General features: G+C 43.4%; 1 pseudogene; it reads left to right on the top strand.

Moving 5' to 3' along the window:
• The first annotated feature begins 4,979 nt into the window (after nt 1-4,979).
• LOC103916747 lies at nt 4,980-6,962 on the top strand (annotated as a pseudogene).
• The last annotated feature ends 8,705 nt before the right edge of the window (nt 6,963-15,667 follow it).

Genomic DNA, 15,667 nt, shown 5'->3' with positions numbered 1-15,667 from the left:
ACAGCTCCCATGAAGTCTGAAATAGAAACTGTTATTTGCCTCATCACGTTTCATCTGAATGCTGTGGGTTTTGGCAGAAAGGACCGGTTGTCTGTATTAATGTTGCGGGTTGTGACCACAGCTTTTTGCACATAGGGCGAGCTGACAGTTAGCTTGGTAGCAGTGGAAAAGCAACAGAAGAAATGTGGGGTTTTTGGTTTGGTTTTTTTTTTTTTCAACATCCTGTGATAGTAAAGCATCTTCTTTTAACAGACCGTGCATTATCTCTTTGCTGCTGCACATTGCATTTATTCTCTGATGACTCATAGCAAGATTTCAAATCCTTTATTTTCTTCCTTGATATGGTAGTATTTTAAAAAGTACCAAAAAAATCTCATGTATGTTTGCAAATTATTTGAAGGGTGTTTGAATAAGTTACAAGGTTTTAAGCTACTGCACAGTATGTGTTAGAGTTTGTTTCAGGGTTTCTCTGTAGATAAACAAAAGCTTTAAAGACTCTGGAAAAAGACTGGTCCCCTTCTGGAGACACTGTCCTTTTCCTTTTTCTCTCCTCCTTCTCCTTCTCCTTTCTGTAATTGCTGTCTATAACCCGAGCAGAAAAATCACTGATGAAAAATTGTCTTTTTCCGGAAATATTTACATGCTGTTCAGCACAACGCAGTCCTGCTTTTAACGTAAGGTCTTTGGATGCCACCTTAATGCCGGTCAATAAATAACCATCCCTAGAAATACCTGTGGACATGAATCTTGATTAAACCCCAGCAGCTGGGTCTGTGGCAAAATTTCCTTTTGACAGTTCTTCAATTCTAATCCAACATAAACTTTCTGATACATTACAGAATAACTACCTCCTACCATGATAACAATTCAGCCTTTTCTGTCCAGATATGGGCTTCTCTCCTCCAGGACCCTGCAGGGAAGTTGGAGCACTGAGGCAGTAATTTCATATTAATTTACTACTTGGGATCTGAAAAACAGATGAAATTAACATCAAAACATCCTCTTCCTTTGGGTCCAGATTTCAGACGGCGCTTGGCTAGGAGCACTGGAAGGGGGGGCTTCAGGGTGAGTGTGGGAGCGGGCGGTTCCCCTTCGCTCAGGTGAGGGCTGTGGCTGTGACATTCCACATCGGTCAAGGACTTAAGCCCCTCTCTAAGGTAACACGCATGCAGGCACCCTTGTACTTTATGAAGAGGATTTTACACTTCTTTTTTAAATTACTGGTTAATTGATCATAGTGCTGGTTTAATCTCTCATTTTCCCCACCTGTGTTGGATGATAAAAGCTGCTTGTAAATGCATAGTCATCAAAACCATTAATATTTGTCAAGAGTTTAAAACATGTAATCTCAAGCCAAGTACAGTCTTTTTCTTTTTTTTAAAGCATATTCTTTATAAAAGATGCACTTGCATAAATTTTAGTTCTCTTGTGTACAAAATCACCCATGATTACTTCAGCAATTAGATGCCAACATGATGAGGGAGCAGCGAGGCACTCCTGGGAGTGGCTTACGGTGCAACACTTCACGAGATGGTGCTGTTAGGGTAAGGTTGAAGGCTGAAAGCTGTTAAATGCAGCAGGTGTGAATCACTGCACTGTAATTTGCAGGCTTGGCTGTCTTATTAGAATTATAAAATAGCCCTATGCAAATATTTTTTAAAGATGCAAGGGCAAATAATCAGACATAACTGACGCCACACCTCAACTAAGGATCCTGAAGTCTTAAACAGCAACAAGGTATTGCATCAGAAAAGTAAAGGAAAAAAAATTGGGTTATTTTAAATTGATTACAGTAATCAAATATCAGTGCATTCGAAATGTTTACTTCTAGTTGCTTTGTCAGTTAGCCACTGTATTTGCCTGTCACAGTCTCTGCAGAACTCCCCTGTTCAGTTTTCTCCTAGTGGCATCTCCTTCCAGTGCAGAGGCAGCTGAAGTCCCTGTAAAAACAGGGGTTTGATCATCCATGTTCTAGGAGCTTTCTCACAAGGATTAATCCATTATATGAATGACTGAAGCAGAGGCACAGTATTGCTGTTTTGAAAGGTATGCTCTAGTTTTGAGTACCTAGCTTTTGTACTCACTGTGATGAATTTATACCCGTACCTGAAGCAGAACTCACTGAGGTCTGTGATTATCTGTAGGCTCCGAAAACCAGGCTGCTCCATTTCCCATTAAAATGTTAAATCTGTGGGCTAATGACAGGTCAGCCATTACCATTACATATATGACCTGAAAATCGAAGCCGTCCCCTCTAAAACCAAACATGCTGATAGATCCAAGCACATTCTCATTGTTATAAAAATACTCGAATTTCAACAGATGGGCTCTCAGTAAAGAGTAGTTAGTGGTTTGTTTAAGAAAGGACAATTGATGAGTGCTTGCTGTGAAAGAGGGGCTGGGGTGTAGGCTGAGCTCAGGAAGAACTAAATCAACTTCAGGTTGTGCGGCGGTGCCAGGCAAGCAGGGGAGCCTGGTGCGATCTAATGAGCTCAACAGCTGCTAGCTGTCAATTTGCAACAATGCTATAAAAGAGCTGATTTGATGTTTTGTCTCATGGGGGATTCGTATTTAAAACACGTATTTGGATATTTATGTTCTCCAGAACGCTTCTCTAAAAAAGGGCCAAAATTTGTGCCTGATCAATAGTATAATTTCTGAGTTTATTTTTTGGCAAGTTACACCATTGGCAATTTGCAAGTTTTGTAAATAAATCAATATGTAACAATTTTATCTTTTTGTTTACTCAGCGCATGGTCCAACCATGAGAAATACTGGCATCCTTGGCTCCTCTCTGGGTCAGAGGGTTTGAAGTGCGGTTGTCTTATTTACTAAGTATATTATCATAGGCCCAAAATGATCCTGGCCCCACACTGAGGTTGTATTACCTTTTCTATACAGGGACTGTACAACTGACAGTATTTGCAAGTCCCCTGTTTTTCTTGAGTATTTATTTGGGCTGAAAATGTGTATTCCAAGAGCACTGGAAAATGAATCTCGATCTAACTGAAATTCGGTGGCTGCTCTCAATCAGTTAGTTTCCTTTAAAAAGCCATCTTTCTCTGAGCGCTGCTGTCATAAGCCTAGTAACACTCCCCAAATTAGATTTCTGTTATGGTTATTTGAGGCTATTTCAATACTTTTATGAAATTGAGTCATCTTCTCTTACAACGATATCACTAATTAAAACCAAGATGAGCAACTGCTTACACAGCTTGGTGGATATGATTGCAGAGTTACTTGAGCGCATGTTGCAGCACACGTACCCTCTAGGAACACCAGATGAATTAAAAGTTGTTAAGCTATCCAAGAGCGAATGTCAAATTCCTCAAGCAAAAGCTTGACTGAACTCTGATGCCCGTCTGAGATTCTGGAAAGGTCTCCAAACATTAAACAGAGAAGGCAGTTTGCCACAAGGGTTGATTTCATTGTATCCCTCTGGCCCGTTCACGGGGTACTGCTGCAGCCTGCTACTGCGGGCTGTTTTGACCTCTGGATCCGACAAAAGAATTTGAGCAAGGACTCGTACGAAGAGAGACAACGTTGCCATGGAAAGCTGAACAAGCCTTTAAAATCACAGCTTTGCTCTACCCTATATTCCTGGCGCTCTGTATTTCTTCAAGCTTATCTAACAGCGTACATGGCAGGCTTTTATCTCCAAAATCTAGCCAACAAGTTGCTGCCATTTTACTGCTCCGCATCCTTCATCAGGCTGGCGCTTTCAGATGGAGACCCAAGAACTAGATCTCTCTGTAACAGTGACATAATTTCCCCACATAAAAATGTTTTGAATTACATTTAAAGCATGTTCAAAGGCATGAGGATTTAGTCAAGCACAAGTAGCTGAAAGCAACAGTAGTCAATGGTGCCTACGCCTCCAGACAAAAAATGTGACTATTAATTGCTCTCCTTCAAGAAATTATAACACATCTTAACTGGTGTTTTGGCTCCACAGGAGGGTTGGTAAATAAGGACATCCAAGATTCTCCTTATTGTTAAGTTTTGGTGATCTCAGACTGCCTGAATTCATAACTTTAAGTTACCAGTCAAAAGACAAGAACAAATGGAGATAATTAAGTGTCTTCTAAATTAAACCTTCTGAATTGGTTTTACTTGCTTCAAGCTTATGTAAGTTTACCACTGTTTCTGTAAGCATCCTTCTGAGGGCTATTATGGCATTTGAATATTTTTGTAAATAACAGTCCTCGTCACTGAATGTCTGAATCTACCTGCCAAAATGAACCAAAAATCTTATGTAAGCCAAGATGTTAAAAAGATTTGCCTGTAGCCAGAACTTTGAAATTCTCTGTTCAGGAATCCAGATGACTGAAGAGCATTACAGAAATGGATTAAAAATATAATCAGCTGTTCCAGTGATCAAAATGATATCAAATTCTTCCTTGTGGATGCAGATGTACCCGCTGCACTCACACTGCAACTCTATTTTTCATTCATTTTCTATTAAGCCCATTTTTTCCCAAGCAGGATTTCAAGGCATGCAAAGCCTTTTAAAAGAATTCAAAATTTATGTTCAAGGCAATTGAAAACAACACGTTTTCTGCATTTTTGTGTGGTCACTGCAGGACGAAAAGGCTCCCTTGAGCCTCTGCGCTTGTGTCACTGCTATAAATTCTTGTGTCATCGGCATTAGCTTAACGCAACGTGACTGATCTAATTAGGCACAATGTGTCACAGCAGCTGCACGCCAGCCTGGACACTCAAATAGGCCTTTTCAGGTGATGGCAGCTTTATATGTTCCTTCCAGCTGATTAAAAACACATGTATTTTCAACCTTGAAGCTGAGCCCCTTCCACAGCCCCCCAGGGGGGCCACCCACCAGGCTGCTGTGACATGGTGCCGGGCGAAGGCAGCGCTGAGCCCCATGGGACCCCCCACGGCCAGGGGCAAGCTCCAGCCCTGCCTGCCCCAGCCGGGGGGGCACCCCCACCCCACAGCTGCGGCCAGGGCACAGGGACAGCATGGCTGGGGAGTTTGGGCGCATCCAGTTGGGCACCTACATGGAGATCAAGCGGAGCAATGGGCGCATCCACCCAGCACTGGTGACGGAGCTCCATGAAAGCACTTCCAGCATCACTGTGGAGTGGCTTGAGAAAGGGGCCAACAAGAGCAAGCAGGTGGATCTCCAGTTCATCTTTGCCCTCAATCCTCACCTGGGCCCAAGGAGCACATCCACGACCAGCATGGAGAGGCCCCACTGCCGGCAAAAGGGGACCAGAGCCTGGTGAGTGAACGGCAGCCCATCAAAGTGAAGAAGCCATCTGGGGACAGCAGGGACCCCGTGGCTGCGTAGCCTGGCTCCAGGCGCTGCAGACCCAGGTGGACATCACCATGTGTGCGGCTGCGAGAACGGCAGGAACACCGGCAGCTGGAGATGGGGGAGCAGCGAGCCCAGCAGGCCACTGCTTCACTCCACCCCAGGACTGATGTGATGGCCTTGATCCAGAAGTGCTGCAGCCACCTGGACTGTGAGGCACTGCGGGCCACCACACCATGCTGGCCCCGTCACATCTGCCTGTGTGTTCAGAAGTGGCCGCTGAACCAACAGGAGACTGAGCTCAACAACTTCGATGATGTGACAGTGCCCTGCCAGGACATGGTGATGGTGCGTGAAGCTAAGCAGAAGCTGGACCTCACATGGTACCTGGTCAACCAGTTCTTCTGCTTTGACCATGCCTTCAATGATTGTGCCACCAATGAGCTGGTGTACAGGCACACCACCCAGCCCCTGGTGGAGACCATCTTCCAGGGGAGCATGGCTACCCACTTTGCCTGTGGCCAGACAGGCAGCGGCAAGACACACACCATGAGCCCAAGTTTCTCTATCAAGAACTCTAAGTCCTCCAAAGGGATCTACATCCTGGCCGCCAAGGATGTCTTCCGCAGGCTGCAGGACCCCAGCTACCAGAAACTGGAGCTTTGAGTCTGTGGGGCCTTCTTTGAGATTTATGGGAGCAAAGTGTTTGACCTTCTGAACTGGAAGAAGAGGCTGAGAGTGCTGGAAGATGGTAAACAGCAGATCCAAGTGGTGGGGCTGTGGGAGGAAGAAGTCACCAGCGTGGAAGATGTCATCAAGCTAATTGAAATGGGTATCAAGCGTCGCACATCAGGCAAGACCTCTGCCAACACTCACTCCTCCCGGAGTCGTGCCATCTTCCAGATCATACTCAAGAAGAGAGGGCATCTCTATGCCAAGTTTTCCCTGATTGATTTGGCTAGGAATGAGCGAGGAGCTGACATCTCCACTGCAGGCAGGCAAACAAGGCTGGAGGGGGCTGATATTAATAAGAGCCCCTTGGCACTCAAGGAGTGTATCGGGGCATTGCGGCATAAGAGATCCCGCACCCCATTCAGGGCTAGCAAACTCACCCAGGACCTGAGGGACTCATTTATAGGGGAAAACTCCTGTACCTGCATGATTGCCACTCTCTCTCCAGGAATGAGATCCCGCAAGCACACCCTTAACACCCTACTGTATGCCAACCGTGTGAAGGAGCTGGTGGTGAATTTAAATTCCCTTGGATGACCCTGTCGGGAGGTGTTCAGGTTCCCACATGGGCTGAAAGACACAAAGAAACCCTGGACTATTCAGAACTATCCCAGGACAGATGAGTTACAGCTATTTGGGGTTCAGGCAGACAAGGAAGTGTCACCCCAGTTACTTACTTTCAGCACTCGGGGGAAAACACAGAAAAGAGGTGGATGAGAAAATGCTTATGGAAGAGCCTCCAGAATCTTTGCGATGGTTGAAAGTATTCTTAGAAGTGGCTGGGGAAAGAGACTACAATGTAGATTTTTACGCTGCACAGTTTGAATCAGTCCTGGGTCAAAAAATTGGCATCCTGAGCAAGATCCAAGAAAAAGTCAGATTATTCCGGTCAGCTCTTTGCAAGGAAGAACAGGGCAGCAACCAGAGCTGCACGAAGAGATCCCGTACGCTGTAAGCTGTGCCGGAGACCCCTGGACCCTGAAACTGCTGCAAAATGAGATCTGTTATGATTCCACTGCATCAACTGCTCAACAACTCGAATGTTTAAAAAATCTCAAATAGTGTCTGCAGAGATATTCTGGGTTTTTTTGGTTTTTTTTTTTTTAAATAGTGGGTTACACATGTAGGAAAACAGTACAGAGTTGTTTCCAGGTATTTTTCACCGTAGAAAGTAAAATTGTGCAGTTGTGAGGATCTAACCTGTAGGAAAAGGCAAGAATTTACAGAAAATGTATCTCAGCTCAGCTGGGCAGGTTTCCTCCTGATGCCTGTAATATATACACACACACACACATATGTATGTACCTCCCTAGATGGGCCCTGCTCCAGGGTTGAATGAAACTGCACCAAAAGTAAAGTCGCGTTCCCAGGGTAGGAGGCATTTCGAGTGATTTAAAAAGGCGTTAGAGTGCAAAGCACCGTCATTTCTGAGCACGATACATTTGGGAAATGAGCGTTATTTTGTCATGGCATAAGCAGTGGCTTTTTTTATAGCATCAGCTCACTTTTTTTCCTCTCTCCCTCTCTATCTTTCTTTCTTAACTATGTTCTCATGAGGCATTAAAAGAAAAAGATGCTAGAACCTGCCTTCGTAAAAATCAGACTAAAGATCACAGCAATTGCCTGACCGGTGGGGAGAGGATACGCCTGCAAGGTTTGCAGAGGGAAGCAGGGGAGTCAGTGCTCTGTATCAGAGGCCTGATGAGAGGAAATTTCCCAGATCAAAGGGTCAGAAAAGCTGCATGCAACAAAGCACCATCTGATAGCGCATATCAGTGCGACAGCGGCACGCAGGGAGCGGCAGCCCCAGACTGGCGCATCAACCCTGATGGGAAACCCTGCAAAAACTGCTCTTGGCAGAGAGGTTAAAGCATCAGGCACATATCTATGCTTATTATTCAATTTGGAAATTAATTAGTATAAAATTTTGAAAGGATAACTAATAAGTGGAAGAAATTAAATGGTATAAATCATACCAAATTAATTGATTATAATCCTCCATTTCCTCGTGCTGTCTGAGCTCTCTCTGGCTGTTGGTCCCATCCACCAGTTTATGCTAGTGAACATTTTAAACATCTGAACTGAAGTCTGATGAAACCAATGGAAGAACTTCAGCAGCCTTTCAACCAAGCCAGAAATTTGTTTTCAGTGATGAAATTATGAGACACCAAACATTGTTTAAATGCTGGTCATCTCCTAGTAATAATATGCCGTGCTTTTCAGCTTCAGTGCGCTTTACAAGCATTTATTTATTGTCATCCTGCTTGTTTTGGTATTCCTAGTTTCAGCAGCTCGTAGTGTTCAGAGATGCAATGAGACATAGGTACTACTTGCCAGATTAAGATAAAAGTGTGCTGTTTCCAGCGGGGATTTACCATGAAAGGGTTTTCTCCGTTCTGAAAAGAAACTTCTTTGAGGTTCCTTCCTTAGCATTTCTCTTGGATTCTTGCGTTTGAGGTGCTGGACATAGTGGGGCAGCGGTCGTAAAGCCCAGGTACCCCACCATGGGGTACAGTATGTGGAAGCACAGTGGCTCCGCGGTCCCTTGCCTGGGACGGTCTAGCAGGCTCCCTTTTAGGTGGGTGTAGGAAGTGTTTTTCACAAGGCATGTGACAGATTCACTCTTTTGGCTGCCTGCGGTCCTTACTCCAGGTCTAAGTTCCCGCTGTTCACATGCTATGGCCATGCGTTAGCTATTAATCATGAGCATGAACTGTTTTGATAAAAAGGGCTATGAATTAATTGAGTTGGGCACAGTTCTAGAAACAGAGTTTTAATGAGCTGGAACAAAGTCCTATCAGGGCGGGATGGTTTGCAGTGAGTAGGAAAATGAATTTTATTCTCTCTTTGTTTATACTCACACATTCAGGAGGCTGTTTGTAACTAAGCTCAGAAGGTGACTCATGAGCACACCCTACTGCTTTCTAAAGCAGATGCCAAAGGAATTAACTAAATTAGCCTCTTCTTTCCCTTTTTTGTGGTTATGTGAAGTGTTGATTAACCTCTTTTCCTTTTTTGATGGTCTTCAGTTACATATTTCCCTCTGCTTTCTAAACATAAATCCTGTGTATGTACAGAGTGCAGAACCCCTTCTTCCTATTACCTGGACTTTAAGCATGATTTCTGCCTGGTTTCCATGAGTTTGCAGCCACAGAATACCCCTTTGTATTTTGAGTTTGGAAATGTAGTTTAAGCATGTTTACATGTGTCCACAGAGCCCACCCCATAAAGGTTCACAGATTTAATGAAAATTCATTCTAATTTTTACTGGCCAAGGCATGCCTTTGTAATGAAACCAGGATCAGATAAGTGTGCTGGGTTTTAGGTTTGCATTGCTCTGGTGACCATGAATGTTCAATTAAATAAAGATCCCTAATTAATTATAGTGAGGTCGGCCATTCACTTAGCCTGTTAAACAACTGAAACACTTTTATGGGATGCATTTTTGTTTATAACTGATTGTAGCCGAATGAACAAGAAAAGCAACCATTGTATAAATAGAACCTGGCTAATCTAATCATTTAGCGCCTGGTAATTAACCATAAATACTGCTAACCATAAATAAAACATATAAATGGCTATAATTAACCATAATACTGAATATTAGCCATAAATAGCAGAACATGCTATTCTGTTATGCTGCAAGGATTTAAATCTGTTCTCTTCCTACCTGTGTCATTTCTAGGGGAGATTTCATCGCTAGTGAGACATTTTACCTAGGAGCTCTACACCCCCCCCCATTACTTCATATTCCTCTGCTTGACTTCAGTGTTTCATAAGGACTGAACATAGACGCTCAGAACCTCCTCTGTCAACAAGTGATAGTAGTTCCCATTGCAACTATATATAGATAGGTAGACAGACAGACAGATGTTTATACGTTGGTCTAATTTTCCAGCTGCTACCCTCCTAGTTCTGAGCTTGGAACAGCTTTGGCTGTAAAACACACTCTTATTTTCCACGCTTCTCTAGTGTTTGCCAGTATGTTTTGTCAGAGCAGCGCTGCTGTGCCTCCATAGCTTGATTCGATCTCTGCTGAACTTCTTGTTAGGCTTCCTCAACGCTTGTTCCAACTCTTGCGTGTTCTCCCTGTGCAGTCCTCAAAGGTTTGAATTCCCTCAGTCTAAAGCAACTGAATGCCCATATGCTCCCTCGAACAGTCAGGACAGTTCAACCCATAACATGTGCGTCAGCTGAAAAATAAAGTTCATTTATCCACTAGCTTTTTGAAACATTCAATTGCTTTGTCCTCTGCTCTCACATCCACTTGCCTTCCCATCTACTCCTCCCATTCAAAGTGCCTTTCTAGCTGTGACTCTCCATACCAGGCAGTCAGCAGTAATATTGTTGCGTGCATCTTACAATCTTTCCTTTCAAAATTTCTGCCAGCATTGCCAGCTCTCCTGTCTCACAAAATATAGTTTTTTTCATTCCTCTTGTACCTTCTAGAATTATTTAATGTTGGAATCGTACTTTTCTGGGGGTTAATTAATCTTTTAGACTTCTTGGTAGCAGAAAAAAACTTGGAAAGGTACAATCTAAATGCTTCTAGGCTGGAAGACCATGCTGAAAAAAAATATTTACAGAAAGTTAATCTCGTGAATTTTGGAACCAGAAATAGGATGTTTAAAAGCTTGACTTTGGCAGTACAACTCTGCTTAAACCTTCCTGGCTCAGGCACTTGTCATCAGGCCTGTGCAAAGGTAACCCCTTTCCGCAACACCCCTGATAACCAGGCGGTTCGTTGACCATTTGAAGACATCATTATTTGGCTGTTTCTGTGGAAGTCCAGGGGAACGATAGAGGGCTGAGCTCAGGGCCCAGAAAACCCACGGCTTGATGTGGTTTTAGGAGAGCTCACCTGGGGCATGCAGGGGCTCGGACAGGAGGTGGCCCCATGCTGATGTAGGAGGGTGGAAGGGGAGAGCTGGGTGAAAGAGGCAGGCGCAAGATCTGCTAGCTGTGTGCATTGTGCGATAGGAAACGGGTGGGGTTCAACCCCAGCCGGAGCGCCCAGCTTCCCAAGCTGCAGCATCTGGAGTTTCCAGTTCAGTTCTGAGGTGTCAGTCAAAATGGGGGCTGCAATGAATGGATCAAAATAATCTGTACCCTGCAAAGACAATCTGGGAGAACAAGATGCCTTCTGGTACTGCCTCTGCAGCAGGCGGTATGCAATTTGCTCAATTTAGCATCAAGTAAGCATGGCTGAATTTAGCCCTGTATTTTTGGCTTTATTATTATCTGAGTATTACAGCTCAGCCTGTTATCATGAGGCTGACTCACAAGGTTTTATTCAGGTTTTTCTCTGGTTTTCTGCTCAGACAAAGCCTAAGGCAACTGGGATTTTCCAGAGTAGAGAATGAGTGTTGTCGCTAATAATAGCTTTAGTCAGCAACATATGTTTAGTGATGCACATCAATATTTGTACTTTCACAGATGCTAAGATTTTGCATTTTCGATGTCATTGTGTCCAGGAGCATGCTTTATCTCGGTGCTGTGAAAGTACATGTAAAATGCTGAATTTTTATACCTACATTTCCCAGGCTGAAAGCCTGTGGCTGAAATTCCTCTGTGCTATCAGGCAACATTACATTGCAAACCATACCATTTCGTACTTTGTACCAGAAGCCTGTGAATCTTTGAAATATGCACCTCAGCTATGATTTACGAGGTATTTGTATCATTTTCCTTTTATTTTTCTACAGAAGCAGGTAATATCTCATAGGGTATGTTGAAAGACATTATGTTTTGAAGCAATTCACCTGGTATTCTGCCTCTCTCGCTCCTTCAACGCTACAAGGAATATGTGATGGAAACAATGTTGTTGTTCCTCAGATTGTTCCTTGAAGTTTTCTCTTGTTTCTGCTTTTATATTGAGTCATTCTTCTTCTTGTGACCTCCTAATCATTTCCTCAGCAAGAGACTGGGATGTGACATGCAAGGAGATGATTTCAAGTGAAGAGGAAAAAATACACCAGAGAAGAGGAAAGCTGAGATGCAAGGATCCTGTTTACATGCAAAACTTGCAGTAGTTAGGTAAATAAGCACCGAAATGTTTAAATCTGCATCATCACAACATTGTCCAAATGGCAAGCACAGTCTTGTCTGCAAACTAGAAAGAAAATTCCTGGCAATTCCCTCAGGCGTTGGACTGGATGGAGAGAGCTGCCCTCCTCGTTGTAATACTGGAGGTTTTTTTACTGAGTAGGTGTGATCAAATCTGCATGGTAAAGGTTTGGCATTTATGTACATAACACTGGCGGTTTTGTTTGAAAGAACACCTATTTGTGTGTGCGGTTCAGGTGTCGTCTATCCAGAAATGAGAGTTGGTCTCCTTCACATTCTGGATCAAGGAGGCTTGATGAAAATCTACCATGTGGCTTTTCTTATTTTTATAGATTTAGGTTTTGCTTGAATTAATTTATGTCTTCCAAACTCATGGTAAGAAGCAAAAAAATCAGGAACCTCCTCCTCGCGACTGACTGGGGCCAGGCTGATGACAGCATCGTGCACCGAAACGCTTGTCCACTTTTTCTGGCTAAACCAGTTGGTCACAAAGAAGCTTTTTGTGTCTTGTGTTACGGCTGCAAATAGGCTCCTACAACCACTGAGCACAGACGTTTTCTCTCGGTGTACTGTGTTCTTGATATTGAGGAATAGAACGGTAGCTGGTGAACAGCTGCTGTGTAATAACCTGCCCGGTTTCCTCTGTGTCTTGTCCTGAAACTGATGTTTCAACTCATTCTCCTTTGTTAGACTTCACTGGTTTTGCTCATCACCTGAGAGCTGACTCTGCACAGGTCTTGCTTACAGCTGAGCAAAAGGGTACCATGCTGGTCTGGAGTTTTTTATAGTGTTCGCAGTCTGATTTTCATAATTTCATACTAATTTCAAGCAGCGTTAAGAAACTCTTGAAATAGGACATTAGACCTCAAACTTCGCTTGGATACTTATTCCCTCCTTCTGCAGACTCTCCCTATCTTTTGCTGCTGTGGGATGTTGCCTGTGATGCCTCTCCCTCCTTTCTTGCCTCTCAACAAACGACTGCTTATAACCTGGTCCTTCCCTTTTGGTGAGTTCATACGTGCCATCCTCCATGTAATCGTTCCAAGGAGAGGAGAGTAAATACACCACCCTCCCCTTTGAATGAAAGAAGTCTAAGCAGAAATGTTTCCACCTCTGATATTTCCTCAGTTACGCTTCCCACAAACCTTTTTCTTTTTCTCCCACTCATGGTAACTTTTGGGTAGTGGTGCTATTCTTGCCTGACCAATTTGCATAAAGCTATAGGAAAATATCTTTTTTATTTTGTTTAAACTGGCTTTTTAAATCTTCTAGAATTTTTGTGTGTAATTTGATAGATGAAAAAACACAAGGAGGTGCAGGATTCATGTTTAAAAAAGTATCATGTGTCGGTGAGTGCCCTGGCTTTACACTTTTGACTTAGCAGCTTTGTGCAATGGAGGTTGAAACTACCAATAACTGTAAATATAACCCATTTTTATTGGCATAACAGTGACATCTATTGTTCGACATTATATACATCTGTGCCACTCTTAGCAACTGCCTACAGGTATTGAACTGATCCTTCTCAATTTCATAAGATGCAAGCATGCAAAGTCAAATTATTGATTCAAAGAATTATGTAATAACACATGTAGTAATGCCATTAGACAGCTATGCAAAATTAAATCTAATTCATTTTGTCACAGCCTAATTTACAGATCAGTGTGGACTGACGCACAGAGGCGCTTCCTATTTCTGAGAGCGTCGGAAGATGTTGCTTTTATGAAACCTGCACACCAGCCACACTGCTGGCAAGGCTGCAGCGATGCTGCATCTTCCACGCTGCGGACAGTCAGAGGCTGGCAACACCCGACAGCAGATTCTCCCAGGAAAACTGCCTTTGCATTGACCCACGGTGCAGCCTCAGAATATCTGTCCCTCTGCAAGCCTCGGACCTAACCAAGGGAACCCTGAATATTCAATTGCAGGCGCAGACACAGTAGGCAAGTGGTGTGGGCCAGCAGTGAAAAACACCATTGCTCATTTACTTTTCACTGAGCGTTTGCTGCAAGGCAGAACCACCAGCCAGCACCCGGTCTTACCCAGGCCACTAAAGCTGAACTCTTACAGAGCAGCCCCAGCGGTGTACGACGGCTGCAGCATGCCAGGTACTTGCTGCCGGTATTTTGAGACCAGCTCTTGCACTGGAAACAGAATTCCAAAGCATCAGGCTGGGGTAGTTAAAAGAGAGTTACTTTTCTTTAAGTCCTTTCTTCTTGCCCTCTTTTGATTATCTCTTCTACCTCTCTCTCCCCTTTTCATAGAGGATACAGAATTCAAATAGGAAAGATTTTAATATAACAGTAATGAAATACAGGGGCTATCTAGTGTGTCAGACACTGTGGCTGATTAGACTTTCTGATTCGTGCGCTAGCACTCAAGGGAACAGCAACTGTCTCTTTTACTGCCTTGTCTATGAAAACAGCAGAAGGCTATGTATGCTCATTACTATTTTATGTGATTCTGAACATTAGAGGAGAAGTGGAGAGAGCAGAGCTATAGAAAGATATTTTTAATATTTCAATGGAATACCGTGTTTAATTCTTATATAAGCAAATTCCGGATAAGCAATTACTCTCAGTAAAAATATTTGATACTGGTAAATGAAGCAACATAGTTCCCTTCATTTTAAGCCATAAGCTTTAATATAAGGATGCAGAAATGTAAGAAGCGTGGGTAAAGGGAACACATTGCCTATAGACCCTGCTGTGAAGATAGCACTGAAATATGTGCTAAGCATTCAGCTTACACTTAGAGTTCACTGGTGTACATAAATGCTCTCTTGAACAGCCATAGCACATTGCTAAACTGAGGATATAAAGATGGGCTATGTTGTGTAACCCACCAGGCTTACTGTCATTTGAGAAAGAAACAAGAGTAAATACTGTCTTGTCTTCCATGGATCTGTACATAGATCGACTTTTCCAAACCTCCATTCAACTGTAAAGGCTGCAGGATGAAATATTAAAAATCTTGGATTAAAATCTACATCTCAAGTTTTTCATATATTGTTCTCCACAGTGATGTAAACTTGCATCTAATTTCCTATGTTCAAGCCTCCCTTTTCAGATGCTCTCCACATAGTAGCACCCAGCTGCAAAATAACAGCAGCTGTGTTTCTAAGGGCCCGTGTTGAACTTCTGTGCTTTCCAAAGAGAGAGAAAAATAAATGTTATAGGAACAAGTAACACAGATTTAATAAATAAACACGTTCTGAAGGTCTCACTGTTCCCTCAGTCAAGAGGGAAAAGGAGTGTGTATAATGAAAGCTCTTAAGTATGTGCAGTGTCGTAGGGGCTGGAGATGCAGACATGCACCAAACCCCACAGGGCTAGATTTTCTGAAATGCAGATGTTCACAAAAGCAATGAAAGATGTTGTCTGTCCACAAAATTTACAGTTTCATGGGTGAAGAATTAAGAGATCTAGTGGTGGCTATAAGGAGCAACTGGGATGCTACGGGGCAGCAAGATGAGAGGTCGGCACCTCCGTCCCAAGCTCACTGCGCGGAGAGTGCCCGAGTCTGTGTCTGAAAATGTGTGAAATGGTGACGGCAGCTGGTATCAGAGACCGGGGGCTGGAGCTGGGGGGGATG

The sequence above is a fragment of the Pygoscelis adeliae genome, unplaced genomic scaffold, assembly GCF_000699105.1.
Source record: "Pygoscelis adeliae isolate BGI_AS28 unplaced genomic scaffold, ASM69910v1 Scaffold75, whole genome shotgun sequence".
Classification (NCBI taxonomy): Eukaryota; Metazoa; Chordata; class Aves; order Sphenisciformes; family Spheniscidae; genus Pygoscelis; species Pygoscelis adeliae.
The sequence above is the reverse complement of the archived record's forward strand: the minus strand, read 5'-3'. Positions and strand labels throughout refer to the sequence as shown.